The following is a 20,584-nucleotide window of genomic DNA, read 5'->3' as shown; positions in this document are numbered from 1 at the left end:
GCTTCCAAAGTGGGAAGCAACCAGCAACCCTACCCTGCCGTGATGCCTATGAACCACCATGACTACCAGCACAGCACAATAACCCTAAGAATACAGAAGTGGCATACATACTTTAGGAACAACCCACAGTGCTCTAATTGGACTTAACAAGAGAGAGACCATGTCTGGTACTGGAAACCTAGCCAACTACCCAGGGACAGTGAAGTCATGGAGCTTGCAGGAGAACCCATAGCTACTACTTTGCTGGATCAGAATAATTCCTAACAACGTTTATAAACATTTGTCTTTATATTCACGGACAAGTGTAGTCCTCACTACTCATCAAGGAAACTTCTCTTTGCAACAGAGACCATTACAGGAAATTGCGACCAATAAAAATGCAGAATTGTGGAGCCTAGTTCCAATGGTTGCATCTACAAAACAATCCCACACCCAAGGCTCAGTGGACATTGCAGAAGAAGGGGTGGAAAGAGCCAAATGATCAGGGATTCTGTTGTGAGATTTCTCTCTGGGTAATGTCAGAACTATATCCACAGAGTCTCACTGATGTGACTGCCCAAGCATGAGCCAACCCAGGACAACAGGCATGCAAAGTGGATGGCAAAAACCCATGAGACCTTAACCCTACACAAAGACTTTCAGGCAACTAAGAAATACTGAGGGCAGGAGAAAGTCTTCCCATAGACGACCACACCAACTGGTATTCCAATATCAAAAGGTCAGACCTGAAAACATACGTATGACTAACATTATATAGACTGAGCAGTTTATATCTAGGAATATAATATCTATGTATATATACATATATTCATGGAATAACAATGTAAAAAGAGGGCATGAATTTGAAAGAGTAATGAGGAGTATACTCTAGGGTTTAGAAGGAGGGTAGGGAAAGGAGAAATGATATATATTATAATCTGTAACAAAACCTCTGCCAAAAATATCACAAAGCTAAAAATAAAATCAACCAATTTAATTACTCAAATTAAAAAAAAACTGTTGATATTTTAGAGGTTATCATATGTCTATACGTGCATGTGTGTATTTATATAAGCAGAAATATTATTCTATATAAACTATGTTCAAATTATTTGAGTGAATGTGTTATTTAGCATTCTGTTGTAAAGCATAGGTATTAGAGTCAAAATGCTTGTGTTCAAACGCTGGCACCATCCCTTAGAACAAAACACCAAGATGTGGCACAAATCTGAAATGTCATCATTTCATGTCATGAAGAATGTCATGAATGTGAGGATATCCTAGGTCACATAGTAAGATCTAGGTAAGCCTAGACTACCATCTGAGTCCCTCTATCCAACCTATCAAATCATCAGCTAGCCAACGACAACAAAAGTACCACTTAGTAAATAAGAAGTCCTAGAAAGTTATTTTTGGTGATTAATTCTTCACGAGGGATATCTATTAAGCCATAAAAGATTTGTATTCACTTTTGAAAACATTGAATACAATTCCACTTCTTTGAAAAACACATTTAATTATATATATATGTGTATATATATGTATATATATATATATTCCTTTTTTGTGTCAGAATAAATAATTTCTTTGTTTACTAATTTCTGCACATATCTTTGACTGATCCTTTAGGCCATAAGTAGATTTTTATACTAGGAAAACTTTATGGTTTTACCACCTTAGAGGTATTTATAAGATTTGATATATAGATCACGGCTATTACTCAAGTCTGCTGGAGATCTTGAGAAAGTTTAAGAATTTAGAAAAAAATGTTCAAAGAGAAAGACAAGGTAAAGAGAGATTGTACAGCCATTTCATTCATTTAAGATGGTAGTTCACTACAGCTGTGCTTCATTGGGAAAGAATGGTGCCTCCGTGCTCTAGCCAGGCATGGACACCAACATAGTGACTGATTTTGAAACACTGTATTAGCAGTTTTAAATTTGGTGCAGTTCTAATACCAGATAAGCTGCTAGACTTGAATTCCCTTTGGCACAAAGATCTTTTCTGAACAGCAAAGCCATAGCTCCTGGAGCCAGCTGAAGCTGGAATAAAATTTACAGACCCTTGGCAAGTCAGACTCCATGAGCATGCCACTTTCTGGGCCCAACGTAGAGTTTCTAAGCCACCTGAGCTGTTCGTACATCCTCCTCTGCTCTGCAGAACACAGATCTGTACTCTGCATGCAGTTCACTCAGGAGAGACCGTCAGTGTCTGGGAACCTCCTCTGGTTTCCAAGCATGGCTCAGCCTAGATACAGTATGCACATCTCATTAAGCTTGTTTCACTCTCCATTTCATTCTCTTATAACTACTAAATGCTAAATAATATCTCCACTAAAAATTACATGAAGGGCAGTGATTGTCACATTTCTGATCACTTACAGAGGTGTGAAATTTGCTGCATTGGAAGATCATATCTAAGTGGAATGGGTGCTTAATATTGCTAACATTTTGGGAGCAAGTTAATGAAATTTTAAAATGTACCTCATATTACAGAAAGAATAAAATCAATTAACAGTTCAGACACTCATACAAACCTCTGGTAAACTACTATTGGTGACGAGCAATGTCAGAAGCAATAGTTATTCCTGAATATAGATCAAATAGTTTTGCTGAATCCAGATGCAGAGACGGTGTGTGTAGTAGGACAAGGAGAATGAGAACACACACCGATCCCCCAGCCCAGTCTCTTTCCTCAGCCATTCCTTAAGCACTTGGCTACTTTCCAGCTTTGACTATGTCTTTTTTCTTAAACTGATCTACTGTTCCTCAAGAATTTTGTTAATACTTCAAAAATAATTTGTACATTTATTTTCATTGATTATTTGATTGATTGATTGTATGTTGGGGAGAGGTAGGAGGCACATGTCAAGGCACAGGTCCAGTGCAGGTCAGAGGACAACTTGCAGAAATTGGTCCTCTCCTTTTGCCACTTGGATTCCAAAGATCAAACTCAGGTCAGGAGACTGGCAGCAAGTGCTTGTACCCTCTGACTCATCTTGCTAGTCCTATTATTACTTTTTATGTTGGCAATATGAAAGCTTTATTCTAGTCCCAATCCAGCCCTACACTTTTAGAAGAACATAAAATAAAACAACTACATGTTTGGAAATAATTTTATTCATTCAAAAAACCCTTAGCTACTTTTATAGGATGTTAAGGTTAATGTTAGTTATAATTGTACCAAAATGGTTTCCCTAACCATATAGGACTCATACTCTACTATCATGTAAAAATTTCAAAAACAGCATATTATAAGAAACTCACCACTTTCAAGTCAAGCTTCAATTATTCTTGTTATCATGTTTCACTAATACAACTATGGGGATATATATCTTCACTTTCAGAATATTGTGATTTTGAATAGTGAGATTATAAATTTGAGTATAATTACAGAGTTCAGCCTTCTCTGAAAATTTTTATGTTCACTCCCAAATTGCTTCCTTCACATTTTTCTTGATTACTGTTGTCACTATTTATTTCAGTTAACTTACTCATTATTTTAAATATCCACTCAGATTCATTTCTAAAATATTCTAAGAATCATTCTACATGCTGACAGTATATTGGTGAACAATGCACTTGAAAGAGAGATATTCAAACAACTTAATGCTTATAAATAACCACAAATGTCATAGACCTTTGGAAAATATCTTTCAAATGTACTCTTTTTGCCTTTTAAAATAATAACTTTTGAGATAACTTATAAATACAATATAAATAACTTATAAAGAATACAGCTCAACAACTGGCTAGGCACAGGGTTTGAAAACCATCAGAATGATTAATTATAATGTCCATTCATCATATCAGAAGGCAAGCCTGTGTCCATTACTAATTGCTTCTCATGCTTCCCTTTCTCAGCTCCTAGCAAATGCTAGCATTCTATTTCCACCAATGTGCCTACTCTAGATGTTTCATACAATCGGAATCATATAACACCCAGTGACTTGTTTTTGTCTTCTTTTATTTAATGAGTTTTCAAGTTGATCTATGTTGTAACCCATATGAGGAATTCCCTCCTTGGTATTGAATAATGTTCTTCAGTTGTGCACATAAATCATAGTTTGTTCATGCACTTATTCACTGACACATGCTTGGGTTGTTTCTCCCTTTAGTCCTTTAAATTTTGTGTATCAGTTTCTGTGTGGTTTTATGATTTTCTTTCTTTTTTAAATTTTTATTTCCAAAAATATTGGTTTTTTTTTTTTTAGATTTATTTATTATGCATGCAGTGTTCTGCCTGCATGTATCTGTGCAGGCCAGAAGAGGACACTAGATCTTGTTACAGATGGTTGTGAACCACCATGTGGTTGCTGGGAATTGAACTCAGCATGCTGGGAATTGCTGGGAGCCAGTGCTCTTAAACTCTGAGCCATCTCTCCAGCCCCCAAAGCACACTTTTTCAACAAATGAACCAAGTCCCTGGATTGAAGCTGGAACCTCTCCCACCCCTCCTGCCATTGAACTGGTTAGGACTTGTTTGGATTTGTTGTTGCCAGACACACAGGCTAGTGGCATCAGGGATTTGGTAAACTAATGCAACATTTAGTGTCTCTCTGTTAGAGCCCCAAGGTGAACATCAATCTCTGCTTCTATGGAATCCTGGATTTAGGATTTTCAACTGTAACTATTCCAACTTCTATTTCTGAAGGTTTATAGTCAATGGACAGAACAGTAGACAGACAAGTAATTGCAGTTTCTACTGTTTGTTCAAAGGTCCAATCAAATTTCCTCTTCACTTTTTTTTTTTCTTCAAGGAAGCTGGTTAACTCTATTTGTTTAACTCCTGCTATGGTGGCTTTAATGCTGCAGTAGTAGCCTGCAGGGTCACACTTGTACAATTGAGGGCCTTATTCTTCAACTATACCAATTAAAATCATACAACAACCAAGGCGGCCTCATTTCGGCATTCTGTGTGTAGACTTGAGAACTATCAGCAATTCTATTACTTAGCATGTCCACCGGAATCTCAAAGCCATATTTGTATTTCCATTAAGCTGCCTCATAGCATGCCCTCTGTACCTGGGGTCTGCTGTCAGCTGTCATCCCAGTCACAACAGGGCCATTTTTTCAGTTATCTTGAACAAGTGATTCAGTGTGCTGGTATCCAATAATGCACTGGGTATTTCTTCTGTATGACAATTACTGCACAGTCATTTCCTCTGACAGCTACAGATGTTAGTCAACCCTTATTAATAGACTTACAAGCATATTCCACTTAGTAGAGTCAGCTCTTTGGAGAGAAAATAGTAATGTGGCAGTCAAAACTAGCACTGGAACCATGGAACATGGCCTCCCCACTGTTTCAAGCACAGTCTTGGCCATATGTTTTTCAATTCCTATCACCATCTTCTCTTTGGTGTAGACCCAGCAGTGATACTACTGGGTCATATAGTAAGTCTTTCCTTCCCATTTTAAGGAAATGCTAATCTGTTTTCCAAATACCTATATGACTTTCAGCCCATGAGCAATTTACCGGGGTCATACTGTTTCCATATCATCACTGAAACTTCCTTTCCATTTTTTTTATAATCATTCAAATGGCCATGAAGAGGTATCATATTGTGCTTTTAAATGGCAATACTTTAATGATGGATGATGTTAAACATCTTTCCATGTGTTTGTTGGTCTTTTGCATGTTGCCTTCAGCATATTGTCTATTCAGACCCTTTATATATTTTATGGCTTTATCACTGGGTATGTTGAATTGTAATAATTCATTATATAGTTTGGATATAAGGTCTCTTATGGGATAAGTTATTTGCAAATATTTCCATGTATTCTGTAATTATTCTGCTGTGTCCTTGTAAATGAATTAAAATGAAGATTATAACATTTCATTTATCTATATTTGACTCTATTATCAGTAAATTTGCTACTATTTTTAGAAATCATTGCTAATCTAAGTAATAATTATTTGCTTCTTACATTATATTGTAAAAGTTTAATAGTTTAATAAATTTTGGTCTGTGATCTAATATTTAGTGAAAGCAGGATTAAACATCATCATTTCACAAATGAATGTTGTTATTTACTAATCCAAAAGGCATCTTTCTCCTTTCAATTGTCTTTCCACTCTAGTAAAAGCCAATATACCATAAATGTAGGGTTTTATTTCTTGCCTCTTACTTCAATCATTTATAGATGGAAGCCATCATGTGAATCTAATGCCAGTATCTCATTGTCTTGTGTACTATAACTTACAGATTAAGTTTTAAAATTTAGAATTTTTCATCTTTTCTAGTCTCTAGCTACTATTTTTCAAGACTGTTTTGTTTTTGCTCTGGATACTTGTATGTTGTATGTTTTCTGGGTCACTTTGTCAATAAAGGCAACTCAGCTGGGAATCTGATAAGATTTATGCCAAATCTGAATGTGCTATGTTAGTAGCAAGGATTCTGCTTCTTGATTTTGTTTCCTCAGCCAATTCTGGGGTTAGCTTATCATCAGATCAGGTATGGTTTCCCCTGAAGGTCCACATGTTGAAGATTTTTCTCTAGAAGTGGCAGTATCGGAGGGTGCACGGGCCTGGTAGGAGACCCTGGGATCACTGGGCCTGTGTCCCTGCAATTGAAGGGAGGACACAGCTCAGCCCTTCTCCTGGTCCTGCACTGTGAGCAGTTTGCTCTGACAGGTGCTTCCTACCATTGCCATCTGACATCATAGTAAGCATCTCTAAGAATGGACCTTGTCTTTGACCACAACCTATAAAACTGTCCACTTAGTAATTTTTCTTCATAAATTTATTGGCATAAAACTTTTGGTATAGTAATGTGAAGCTGAGAATTACAATATCCCAACCTAGATGCCCCTTACAACAATCTTACTGGCTTTGTACTGCACTCTGGATACATTTCACACTTCCTCCCAAACTTGGTCTTCAGTCTTCTGGGCATCTACCCTACTCTTTTACCTAACCTAAAAGCACCTAACTGCCTCAATGGTTTCTTTATCGTCCTCACCAGGCCATGCATATTTCCTCTATCAGATCTACCGCTTTTTCCTTTGTCTCAACTGAAATCCTTTTCTCCGGAACCTTCACAAGCCTAATTGTTATCATTGCTATAGTTTTGATGTGGATATCCTCCAGAGGCTTAAAGCCTAGGGCCACTGCCCAGCACTGTATAGCACACAGCACTTTGAGAGTTCCAGGAACCATTAAGACCTGGGGCCCAGAGAGAACAAGGTAGGAACTTAATAATCTGTGTCCTCACTGGGGATATTGGAACTCCACTGCCTCCCCTCTGACTTACCCTTTCTTCTTCCTACTTGCTCTCCTTCTCTCCTTCTCTCCCTCCCTCCTTCTTGGCCAGTTGGAGGGGAAGACTTTTCTATTTGCTATGATTCACCGATTCCTCCAAAGGCATACCCCCAACTAAACATTTTATTCTTTTAAGTTGACTATCACGGGTATTTTATCATAGTAACCGAAAGCTAACAGAATCATTAAAGTCTCAGTTCCAGTTTTGTACTCATGATGCTTTGCTACATTTATCATATAATTGAGTGTCGAAAAAAATCCCACAACTTTGGCTCTCTAGTTGCTTTGTTCATATTATCATATTTTATTTTCTTTGAGGTAATTACAATCTGCTAAAGCATTGGTTGCTTATTTCTTTTGTTGTCCAGCTTCTTACCTAAAATATAGACTCTAGCATCTGTGCATCTTGCAGAAATCTTGGCATATAGCTTATATTCAGTAAATACACTAAATGTTTCTTCATGGATTACTACCTGTTACATATGATTTTAATTCTAATAGTAGAGGTGAGCAAAATGAAAGTATCAGGCAGAATTAATCAGCACCAGTATATTAAGCTAGTAAGCTAAGCATTTTCCCCCCTATGATCTAGTGTAGTAGGTTATAGATAAGTTTGATGTACACTCATAGGCTACAAAAGAAGAATCTATGCTTTAAAATGGTAGCAATTCATTGGCCAGGTGAGAGAACCAATAGGCAGCACCATGAAGCCTGACTCCAAGGGTTGCCCCATGGGACTTCATGGCTGCCCAGTTATAAAATAAAGTTGTCTTCAAGGGTTGTTGTTTTATATATAACTTAACTTCTGTACTTAAAAAACCCTTTTCTTAAGGCTCTATACATAGAAAGTAAAAATGAAATATATGGTATAATAACTTGGTAGGTAGTCTTGCCTATCTCTCCATGGGGTTTATTTCTGTTCTCTTTGAGCACACTGGATGGGATGAGACGACCAAGTTATCGTCAATGATGTGATTCTTTTAGATATAAATACCAAAATAGAGTATAATAGTTTTATTTATTCAAATTAATGAATTTCTTAAAAATGGCTTTTTTGGTGGGGTTTATTTTGCCATATATTTTAACACCAATTCTAACATTTCTGGAAAATAATTAAAACTTTAAGAAAAAAAACATGAAATGTAAAAAAAAAATAGAAAATTCATTGGTTAAAAACATTAAAGCTAATTTCAATGTCTGATACCAATAAAATATTCTTATATATTTTAAGAATAGAGTTCAGTGAATAAAGAAAAATTACAAGTATTGATGAATACATTATTACATTTAACTATAAAATTAGGAGAAATTATTTAAATATAAAATAATATGTTACCTGTAGTAAATCCAAAGAAATAATAAAGAACGTAGAACAGAGAATTTATTATAACTATATACAACCTCCATAATGTGCTATGTTTGCTAAACATGTAATGACTTTTCAGCTTTGCTCTTCAAAGATAAACTAGGCATGGGAGAGCGGTGGAGTAACCGCCTTCTATTTTACCATGACCTGTGTTTGAAGCATATTGTCCACGTCTCTGGGCATGGGAGAGTGATGGAGTAACCTGCCTTCCATTTTTCCATGACTGTTTAATGTGTGTTTGAAGCATGTTGTCCACATCTTTTTTTTTTTTTTTTTTTTTTGGTTTTTCGAGACAGGATTTCTCTGTGTAGCTTTGCACCTTTTCTTGGATCTCACTTGGTAGCCCAGGCTGGCCTTGAACTCACAGATTTCCACCTGGCTCTGCCTCCTGAGTGCTGGGATTAAAGGCGTGCGCCACCACCGCCCGGCCTTGTCCACATCTTTACAGGGGAGATGGGGTGTAACTAGTGAGGCTGGGCTGACTCACAAGAATGGAACCTGAGATCCCTTTGCCAACTCTCCCTCCTAGGGCTCCATGCTTGGTGAGCATCAGTAACCATATTTTAGGGGCTAAGGTGACATTGAGTATTCCCTACATCACAATTTTAAGTGCAGTCAAGAAAAACACATTGATAATCTATGGCATATTACTTTAAATTCAATTACATATTTACCTAGATTGGTATTAAATTAACATTTAAAGAAATGTCTAAAGGCTTGTACTGTTGTAGACTTAATATGAAGAAAATGAAAATAGAAAATGAGAAAGTTGTTAAAGTATTCCTTTTCCTAGTCCACCTCTCATCCTCGTGCTTTAACTCAGGATGGCTGGTGTCATGCTTTACGTACAACATCCTCTGTGTACAAAAGTGCTGATAAAGCGGCATTATAGAACCCAGGGCTCTGCTTCCACTTCTGTGGTTTTCTTCTAGCTTCTCCCTTTTCTCTGTGACTTTGATGCTGATGGCTCTTTGATCTGATCATAAGGCCCAGCAGAAAGTGTTCAGACTACAGTATCGGAAATCCCAGCGGTCAAATGGACCTTCAAGTAGTCCTTTAAGTGAAATCTTAAAAGGATGATGTCACTCAACCATGCCACCAGCAGTTACAGAGAAATCTGCATGTGGTGGCCAACCCTGTGGTCATTTCTCATCATTTGAAAGATGTATCCAAATTTTAGCCATGTTAAAATGTGAAGAGTGTGATTTTTCAAATTGGTGGGATATGATTTAAAACAACAGAGGTGTCAAGAGGAAGACATGAGAGATAGATGGGGACGATGTACTTCATGTGGAGAGGAACAGATGGGGTGTCCAGCTCACTGCTTACGCCTTGCATTCCTCTTTTAGTAGCAGAGAATAGAAAGAATCACCATACTTCACAGGACTTCCATGTGACACCATCTTCAGAAAGCAGTTTTCTGCTTTTCATTTACTACACTAAGGGAAAGTCTAGTCATTCATTTTATTAACAACCCACAGAAAACACAGTGCTCTTCTGGTTCAAGAGGATAGCAACTACAGAGCTTACCTTTCAATGGGGGAAGCTCTGATATTAAATAAGTAAAAAATTAATTATGAGGCTAAATCCTAAGCATTACACCGTGTGGTACTCTGGACGACAACAGTGAATTGAGTGTGTGTGTGTTCTAGGAATGTGGGCAGGGAAGTCCTCTTCACAGGCGATAGTTATTGCCTGGAGGTACAAGAGGATGTGTGAATGAGTGAGGTGAAAGAACACCTGTAAAATGCTATATCAGAGGATTTGTCACTTACCATTACACAGGTCAGAGGAGACCAATTTATTTCTGCAACAGAAATCCTTCCTATACTGCAACGCAGAATTTAAGGAGAAATATTGTGCATTTCTCCCTCTTAGAAAAGCTTCTAATTTTTTTTATCTGTTTGTGAAATGGTTAAGAGAACAGAAGTCCACAAGATAGAGAGATCCTTCCCTTGAATAAATGCATGGTTAGCTTGTGCTCAAAATTCAAACCAAATATAATTCAGAGTTCATTTCTCAGTTCTAGTATGTCAGAATTTTATCAGAAAACCATAAATATTATCCTACTATTTTTAAATATTCTCTGCATTGCATTACTTTTCACAATTTAGTCAAGCTTTATTTAGATGTTCACCTTAATCAGGACAATTAAATGTTAAAAGGTAGAAATACTAAAATTATGTCTTCTTTTTTAATCTAATTTTTATTTTAAACTTTTATACATTCTTTCCTATCCCCTGACTCCTCTCTACTTCCCTACCATCCAACTTCACTTTTCTCCCTGTCTCTTTCAAACCAAACAAAAAACAGGCTTCAAATTCAGCAAAACCTAAACTCTGCGGAACACATGGTGACAGTTTCATGTAAATACCACTAGATGGCAGCATAACAAAATTGGATGAAAGTTCCTGCCAGAGAATTAACCTCTTTAAGAAACATACTAGTGGGAAATGATGCTATAATTACTCTTTTGTTGCTGTTTTAATATATTTTAATTGAAATAGTTACATAACTTTCCTCCCTCCACACCTCTCAGCTAACCTCTGCTAAGCACCTCTCATGTCCCCATCTACCCTTCAAGTTGATAACTTTTCTTTGGTCATTGCGCGCGCACACACACACACACACACACACACACACACACACACACACACACCTTACGGAGTCTATTTCTGCTCTTTGTCTGTATATAGTTTCAGGGCTGACCCCTTGGCAGTGGACAATCAGTTAGGGTGGTCATCCCTGGGAGAGGCTAATTCTTCTTCTCCTGGCAGTCACTACTGAAAAGAACTATAGGTAACTAATGATTGCTTTGTAACATACAAACACATACCAGTATATTTGTTTTGGTTTTGTGTTACAAATAACAGTTTGAAAAAATATTTTAAGATATTACAAATAATAAGATTATATTCATAATTATATAGCATTTATTAACCAACTTTTTTTTGTTTTTATACTAAGCAGAGAGACTGGGCTAAAAAAGGAGAAACTAAACATGGTCTCTATTATGAGCTCAGTTGTGTGTTCCAAATTCATATGTTGAAGTACTGAGACTGTGTAGCTCTAACTCTGCCTGTATTTGGAGGTAGGAACTATTAAGAGCTAGTCAGTTTCAATGGTATCATTTGAGTGTGCTCTATTCCTCTATGCTTCCTGTTCCTATAGAAATAAGTGGTCTGTGTGCAGCCATACACAAAGGCTCGACTGTGAAGGCCAAAAAAAGGCCAACATCCATGAGCAACAAGGAAGATGCATCAGAAGAAGCCAACTCACTAATCTCAGGATCCAGGCCTCCAGAGCTGAATAACTCATTTCTGCTGCATACCATACCCAATAGCATTTTGTCATAGCAACCTGAGCAAACTAACATTGTCTCTAGGCAATAGGATTGCTGTGCTCAAACGTAAACAAAACAAGAAAACAGACAAGTATTTGTTGTAAGATAATGTGACAAATCTTATAATAGATGTGAATTTAAGGTGGGAAGGGATATCAGTGGCAGAGGGAACGCAGTACTTCAGATACTGGTAGCAGACCATATCAAATATTTAAAGTGAATATTAACAGTGAATAGGGATTTTCTGTGCAGGGGCATCAGAATGAGAATAAATATTACTTATGTAAAAGAATATGTAACTAGAGATGAATAAGCTAAATAATACTGTTGATGTTTGAAAAGCCATGTCTTGTTCCTGATTTTAGTGGAATAGCTTTGTTTCTCTCCATTTAATTTGATGTTGGCTGTCAGCTTGCTGTATATTGTTTTTATTGTGTTTAGGCATATTTCTTGTATCCCTGATCTCTCCAAAACCTTTATCATGAATGGATGTTAAATTTTGTCATAGGCCCTTTCAGCATCTAATGAGATGATCATGTGATTTCTTTCACTTTGTTTATATGGTGGATTACATTGACGGATCTTCATGTGTTGAACCATCCCTGCATCTCTGAGATGAAGTCTACTTGAACATGTAAATTTATGATAATTTTTCAATGTTTTCAACATCCACATTTCTAATGTATACAAACCGGGGCCATTGTAGACTACTGGTTTCATACAGGTGCTCATGAGGTCTGCGAACAATACACTTAGGAAACAGTCTTTTTATCTTCACGCATTTAGAATGGGCAGAGAACAGGTTGAAATATGCTGGACTAAACTACTGGGCAAAATAATTTGTCTGGGTTCTGGGCAAGCTCTAGCAGTAAGTAGCATTTTAGTTCCTATCTTTCATTCTAATGCTCTAAACTCTCCATGATTTTATATGTGCTGAAAACCACCATGACTTAATATAGACCCAGCTACTCCTTTTTGGTTTTCTAAGACTAAAAAGAAATCAGTAGAATCCTAAACACTGAATATTGCTGTTAAGCATTGCTTGTCATACTGGGGAGAAGCTTGGTAAAGTATGTGTGCTACTTTCCTTCTTGGTTACTCAAGACCATGGCCATCTTCTTCTGGACAAAACCACAAAAAAGCCAATGAGAACCATTACCTTGTTTCCAAATCCTAGGGACTATGTGATATTGAGTAGTAATTTATTAAATACTCACACTTTCCTGCACCTCTCACTACATGTAAAAACTATTTCTAATGATCTTACACAGGAATGGTAATATAGCCATTTTTGTCTGAGTATTGAAGAGCATGAGCAGGTTCTATGCAGTAGGTAAACTTTTCTCCAAAGAGCATTTGACAAGCACTTATCATTTGGAGTTATGATGTAGATCATTGAGAAAAGAGAAACAGAGGAACTGTAGACACAGAACACAGGAGAGAGACTATAGGCATGGACCACAAACTGAGAGATGTTGTCAACCTACATTCTTTTTTGGGGAATGTTGGTTGATTTGAAAAGAATTTGCAATCAGATATTGCAAGTGCTGGATTACAAGAATGTGTCAGTATTTCCACTTGGAAGCAATTTATACAGCAGATTTTTAAGAGTAATTATACTGAAATATTTGAAATAACATACATTTATGTAGATATAGATTTTCTAGTATGGACATAGTGGTTTTAATAAATCTTCACTTTATTTTCTTCATGAAAGCTTGGATTAAAGCACCTATTAGCCCCTGGATTCTGTTACGTTTTCAAACATGTGAAGTAGGGCAGATAATGGATGTGATACCTGAAGTGGCATATAAGTAATGAAGAGTCCCAGAGGAGATAACAAGTACATTTTTATTCCATTCTCTACAACCTTTAAAAACACTTGTCTTTGGTATTGTGTATTGGTATTCATTGTCCCATATTAATTTTTAAACATTTTATGCAACTTGATTTTCACTTTAAAAATTATTTAAAAACATAATTCTTCACTTTGTTTATGTATATTATAATACATTTTAAAAAACTGAACAAAGTATTTCTATTGTACCATGTTGAATTTTTTCCTTTGACATGAAACCATGCATTTATATATTTACTTTCAAATACTTTCTGTAATATTTGCATAAATTAGCACTTGACTTTAAATTTATCAGCTTAAATTTGTCTCTGTTGAACTTTACTTTTTCATGGAATAGCTTTCCCCCACATTTTTACATAAATCATATATATTAGGGTGGATTCGAAATTTTCAGTATTCAGCCTGAATATAAGCAGTGGACCACACTGCAGGAACACATGAAAAAATAGTTCATGTATGTACTTTGAGATGCTGTGGAGTATCCTAAGCTGTTATAAGAATTGAAGCTTCGTATAAATCTTTAAACACTTTTGTTTGATTTATGAAGGGAAATCTTGAATTTACTACTCTATGCTTAAATCTTGAAGCTGCCAGGTTTCATTTCTCTGGAAAACTATCTGTGAGGTGCCTCAAGTAAATGTAAGGATTTATACTGAGCAGTACAAATGGTAGGGAACTCACAGTCTGATAATAAACCTTAGAGTGAGACACACATGAGCTGAGATGTTAGTGAGAGTGTGGTTTCAGGGGTGCTTTACTCAAAGCAATTTTTAAACATGCCTTGAGGCATAGAACTATACTTACACCTAGTAGGTACATATAGACACTACTTTAGGGTCCATCTCACAACCACAGACTAAAGGAGTTCTCAAATTGTTAGCCAGACCTAACAGCTTTTCTAGAGTTTTTACACTTAGCAGTTGAGTCAAAGAGATGTAATCTAGGCTCAGGACAAGGCTTTGCAGGAGCCCATGTCTAGAATAAATTGTTTCAGTGTAAGAAGAATTTTCTGTCTCATACCTCTAGTTTCACTCTACAACTACATGCATCATCTGTGGGAAAATGGGTTTCCTCTAGTTGTCTTTACATAAGAAAAAAAAAAATAAAAATAGTACTTGAACTTGGTTTTCATTGCTCTCATTATGAACAAAATACAATGTGCATTGGGTAAGAATGCACTCTGGGTCTTGAGTCTTTGGATGAGCCTTTAGATACTTTCTGGAATCTTAGATTCTTGCCAAGCCATAGCTCTTAGTAAAAAGCAATGTACAAATTAGGAAAGTTTGAAAACACCGTTTCTATTGGTACTTAACAAACAAACAAACTATAAACCATCAGCACAGTCATTTAGTACGAAGAGAAACACTTTACTTTCATGAGACCATTTTTGAATAGCACCATTTAAAATTGATTTGAAGGGCCAGGCAGTGGTGGCGCACGCTTTTAATCCCAGCACTCAGGAGGCAGAGCCATGCAGATCTCAGTGAGTTTGAGGCCAGTCTGGTCTACAGAGTGAGATCCGGACAGGCACCAAAACTACACAGAAAAACCCTGTCTCAAAAAAAAATTGATTTGAAGAATAAACATTCTATTATAGCTAGTTATTCCCATAGCTCTTCAACAATCATAGAAATTTCTGAATTTGATCTCACATTTCCATGGGAAAATATGGCTAAATAATTTGTTTAAAATTTGCAGTTAATAATACACATGAATGTGGGAAGGAAATTGTAGGGGAAAGGAGGATGGTACAGAAGAGGGAAGAGTACTAGAGAGGGGTATTATAACATTATACACATATAAAATTGTCAAAGAAAAATTCTGTTTATAAATGCTGTTTTTGGGAAACTGTGATGAGAAATTGGTTATGAATGAAAATTAAAAAATTAAAAAAGCCCTACTTCAAAATAACATATGACCCAAAAGCCTGTCACTGTGCTTTTGCATGGACAAACAATGTTCTGCATTCTACAGTGCTATTAAAATGGCTTTAATGGAAATAAACAAAATGTTGCATTTCATATGGACATTGTCATGGAAATACTGAAGTTGCCAGCACATGTTGCTCTTGTAAAATAGATTCCTCTCTCTCCCTCTCTCTCTCCCTCTCCCTCTCCCTCTCCTCTCTCTCCCTCTCCCTCTCCCTCTCCCCGCCCCCTCTCCCAGCATTAGCATGTGTTCTCAGCACAGGGATGCTTCACTCAAAACAGAAGGTATTCAGCACCTTTGGACTGTTTCCCAGCTCAGTGGCCTCCAGCGCAATCTTTGGCCATAGACACATGGGCTACTTTAAGAGTGGAATAAACATTCTTCCCTTCCCCCACTTTAGTGGCCCAAATACTAACTTGTCCAAGAAATTGCCTGCTGGTGCTATAATCTCAAATCCCACTTCAACTAGTAGAAAGGTCATCATTTCTCCAAACAAATAAAGAGGCAGAGAGGCATCTATTGAGACAGCTGATCACTGAGGCACAAATTGCTTAAGTAATGTAGAAGCATATTTTACAAATAATAACACAAAGAGGAACATCATTCACAGAGATTAGTAAGTAAATAAGAAAAAGTGGAAACTTTTCCATCTAAAATAATTTCTGTTGGTCATTTACTAAGTTTATGCAGAATTACTCTCATAGGCTAAGCAAGCCAGCTGTAAATAATCATTTCTTTTCAGAAGAAAATAAGGCTTACATTAAAAATTGTATAATGATAGTAATTACACATTAAGAATAAATTCTGAGCCGGGCGGTGGTGGCACACACCTTTAATCCCAGCACTCGGGAGGCAGAGCCAGGCGGATCACTGTGAGTTCCAGGCCAGCCTGGGCTACCAAGTGAGTCCCAGGAAAGGCGCAAAGCTACACAGAGAAACCCTGTCTCGAGAAACAAACAAACAAACAAACAAAAAGAATAAATTCTGTACATATATCTGGGAGAATTGTTCAGAATATCAATCACCTCAGAATTAATCCAAAGTTAATCTGTTTTATGACAAAGAAAAAGGAAGCACCAGGTAATAGCATCATTGTGGTTCATCTACCTTTTCCCTCCTCTGCATCCTTCAATTCTGACACTTAAGATTATGACCTCACATGTGCAAAACATTGTTTGCACACAATTGTCTTGTGATGATCTCCCTCATTTGTACGTATTTTTCTATGCCTCCTCCTGCTTAATTCAATTCCTGTGATTTTTTTTATTTATCTAACAATCACAGTATATACGTTACAAAGAAGAATAAAGTGGTGTCTATGAACAAAGCTTTAGAGTTGTGTAAGGAGAAGAGACCAGGCGTGCTTTTTTTGTTGTTGCTCTTTTATTTTGATTTTGGTTGCATTTTCTTTAAATCTTCTTTAGTCACAGTTTGACAAGCTATGTGCTGTATTTAAAGGTGTGTTTTAAGTTAGCATATATAGACTTATTCAATTCACCTTCTACTGCTGAACTTTACTTGGAGACTTAGTATGTACAATCAGATGAGACAGAGGTATTTAAAGCCCTCAGCTCTTAATACCAAGGACATGGTTCACTAGAGATAGTGACATGATTAAAATATGTCATAAAATTTGGCTTAGTGCATATGGTATTTATCTACTATGCATATTTTAAGTTTTTTAATTTTAATAAATGAGCATGCTTGTGTTCATGACTGTGGAAATGATTTTTTTCTTCAGTCTGAATATTTTCAAGAAAGATAACAATTGGAGAAATTTCTTCGTTGGTGTTAAATGTTCAGGTGTTTTCAGGTATGCCTTTAAATGTAAGTATCAGTGAAAGTGTTCTAATGATATTGAAAACTCACCAGGGAATGGAAAAAGAAAAGAAATTTCTACATTGAATATGCAGAGGGTGTATTGCTCCAGATTGTGTGCACCAATATCCTTATGAAAATTCCCAAAATCAGATTTCCAGTCCTCTACTCAGAAACATTTAAAAAAATTTGGTGAGGAGCATAAAAGTCAAGATTTGAATGATAACTAGCAAGTAGGATGCATTTAAATAATTTTGGGATTTACTTTGAAGTATAAGAGCAAGCAAATAATTATGGGATACATAATAAAGAAATTGTTAAAGTGAGAACAGATGCGTATTTAGATCTCAAGTTGCTCAACTAAAAATATTGACAAGTTTTTGCCTTCCATTTTATCATATCCCATAGTCACACTTATAAAATACAATAAAGCATCACTTCATGTAGGCAGGATTCTTTTAAGTTAGAGTTTGAATCATGTCACTCTTCTTTTCAGGACCCCAACGTCCCTATATACTTCAGAGAAAAAGAGAAGCACTTAGGAAAACCTTCAACAGCAAACTAAGTAAACTAGAGTAAGTTAGGTCAGGTTGATGAAAAGCATGTCAATCAAATTGTATGGAGGCAACTGTCCACATGCCAAGTCAGAAGAAATCAAGACAGGTCACTCACACCCTGGATTATCTCCCCACATATATTTTATTTACTTCTAGTTCTTGTCGTTTCTTTCTTCCTTTTTTCTTTTTGTAGCACTGGTGATAAGAGCCTTCCACATGTTAGTCAAGTGCTCTAACCACTAAGCTGCTTTGTCCTTTTAGTTCATGAGGTTGCATCCACACTGGCTTCCATACTATGCAGAACTCCCAGTCACATTTGGTTTGTTTTACCTGAAGTGCTTCCTCTGGAGCTCTCAGCTATTGCTCACTATGATGAGTAATATTTATTACTCATCAGATTTGTACTGAGTAAGAAAGAACAATGATGGATGTGGGCAGCATCACCCCATCAGGCTAAATTCTGGGCTAAATGAAAGGAGAAAGTGACCTGAGTACCACCATTCCCAAATGCCTCATCATTGCAGTGTGCCAGCATCAACTCATATTTAAGTTGCCTTTGTTGGGTCACAACATCAAGACAAGTAGTAAACCAGTTACAGTATTTTACCACTTAATTAAATAGTAACTTTTCAGTCAGTCTTGTCTATCTACCTTAAAAATATTCCTTTACCAATATATCCTAGCTACATTGCCCCAATTTTTATAGTAAATTAATATCAATAACATTTTATTGATGTATCCAGTGTATTGTATATGAATACTCTAAATCCATCAAAGGAAGTTTCCTAAATGCAGAGATTTTTTGTCTTTGCAAACATTTGACATGAGTAAACTTTCAGGGAAATAGTTCTTGAAAGACAGATGGTGTTAATATTATCCAAATATAAGTATTTGGATGTCTTTAAATCTCAGTGAAAGTTTTAGCTAATCAACACCAAAGTTACACTGGGTCCCAATGATGGAATATCCAGCTGATGTGCACTGGGCCCAGTAATGGAATGTCCAGTCAGTGTGCATTGGGCCCAGTGATGGAATATCCAGTCAGTGTGCACTGGGCCCAGTGATGGAATGTCCAGTGCACTGGGCCCAGTGATGGAATGTCCAGTCAGTGTGCATTGGGCCCAGTGATGGAATATCCAGTCAGTGTGCACTGGGCCCAGTGATGGAATGTCCAGTCAGTGTGCACTGGGCCCAGTGATGGAATGTCCAGTCAGTGTGCACTGGGCCCAGTGATGGAATGTCCAGTCAGTGTGCACTGGGCCCAGTGATGGAATGTTCAGCCAGTGTGCACTGGGCCCAGTAATGGAATGTCCAGCCAGTGTGCACTGGGCCCAGTGATGGAATGTTCAGCCAGTGTGCACTGGGCCCAGTAATGGAATGTCCAGCCAGTGTGCACTGGGCCCAGTGATGGAATGTCCAGTCAGTGTTCACTGGGCCCAGTGATGGAATGTTCAGTCAGTGTGCACTGGGCCCAGTGACGGAATGTTCAGCCAGTGTGCACTGGGCCCAGTGATGGAATGTCCAGTCAGTGTGCATTGGGCCCAGTGACGGAATGTCCAGCCAGTGTGCACTGGGCCCAGTGATGGAATGTCCAGTCAGTGTGCACTGGGCCCAGTGATGGAATGTCCAGTCAGTGTTCACTGGGCCCAGTGATGGAATGTTCAGTCAGTGTGCACTGGGCCCAGTGATGGAATGTTCAGCCAGTGTGCATTGGGCCCAGTGATGGAATGTTCAGCCAGTGTGCACTGGGCCCAGTGTTGGAATGTCCAGCCAGTGTGCACTGGGCCCAGTGACGGAATGTCCAGCCAGTGTGCACTGGGCCCAGTGATGGAATGTCCAATGTGCTCTACTCTCCACCTGTTGTCTCCCTCTCTTAGTCTTTAATGTATCATTATGTAGTCCTCTAAAAGCAACATTTTAAGATAATTTTGGTGGCATAAACATTTTTCACTCGTGGAGTATGTTCAAGAAAGTGCCTTTAAACATGTATAAGAAAGTTGATCTTTTGAATTCCTCCTTCCTCCACCTCTTATCTCCAGGACTGCCTTAACTAGTAAATACCTATTTAATTTGGGCTTACCAGGACACCAGTATGATAGCATTGAAAGTACAATTTCTTTGGAAGAACATGTTGTTGTTTGAAGGGAAAGTTCAGGAAAACAGAAGAAGGATACTGTTCCCCTCTGAAACAATAATCCCACTTATAAGTAGATTTATGAAATAAATTTAAACAGTTAAGGCCTTGTCCAATATGTGCTCTCTCTCTCTCTACCTTACACATACATCTCCCCCCCATAGCTCTCTCCTTCTTCCTCTTTCTCATTCTCTTTACTTTCTGTCACATACAAATTAATACAACTGTTCTGAACCTGTACATGATACACTGGATCCTATTTCGGCATTTTTGCTTTAAAGGTATCAGAAGACCAACTTAAAATAAGAAAACTTTTCAAAACTTGGTAAAAAGTCAA

General features: G+C 37.3%; 1 protein-coding gene and 1 pseudogene across 11 annotated transcripts in view; both read right to left on the bottom strand.

Moving 5' to 3' along the window:
- Nucleotides 1–20,584, bottom strand: part of Magi2 (membrane associated guanylate kinase, WW and PDZ domain containing 2) — a 1,425,274-nt gene that overhangs the window by 1,242,570 nt on the left and 162,120 nt on the right. The window lies entirely within an intron of this gene.
- Nucleotides 4,300–8,333, bottom strand: LOC114708229 (annotated as a pseudogene).

The sequence above is a fragment of the Peromyscus leucopus genome, chromosome 3 (genome assembly GCF_004664715.2).
Source record: "Peromyscus leucopus breed LL Stock chromosome 3, UCI_PerLeu_2.1, whole genome shotgun sequence".
Classification (NCBI taxonomy): Eukaryota; Metazoa; Chordata; class Mammalia; order Rodentia; family Cricetidae; genus Peromyscus; species Peromyscus leucopus.
This window is presented reverse-complemented; position numbering and strand designations above follow the sequence as displayed.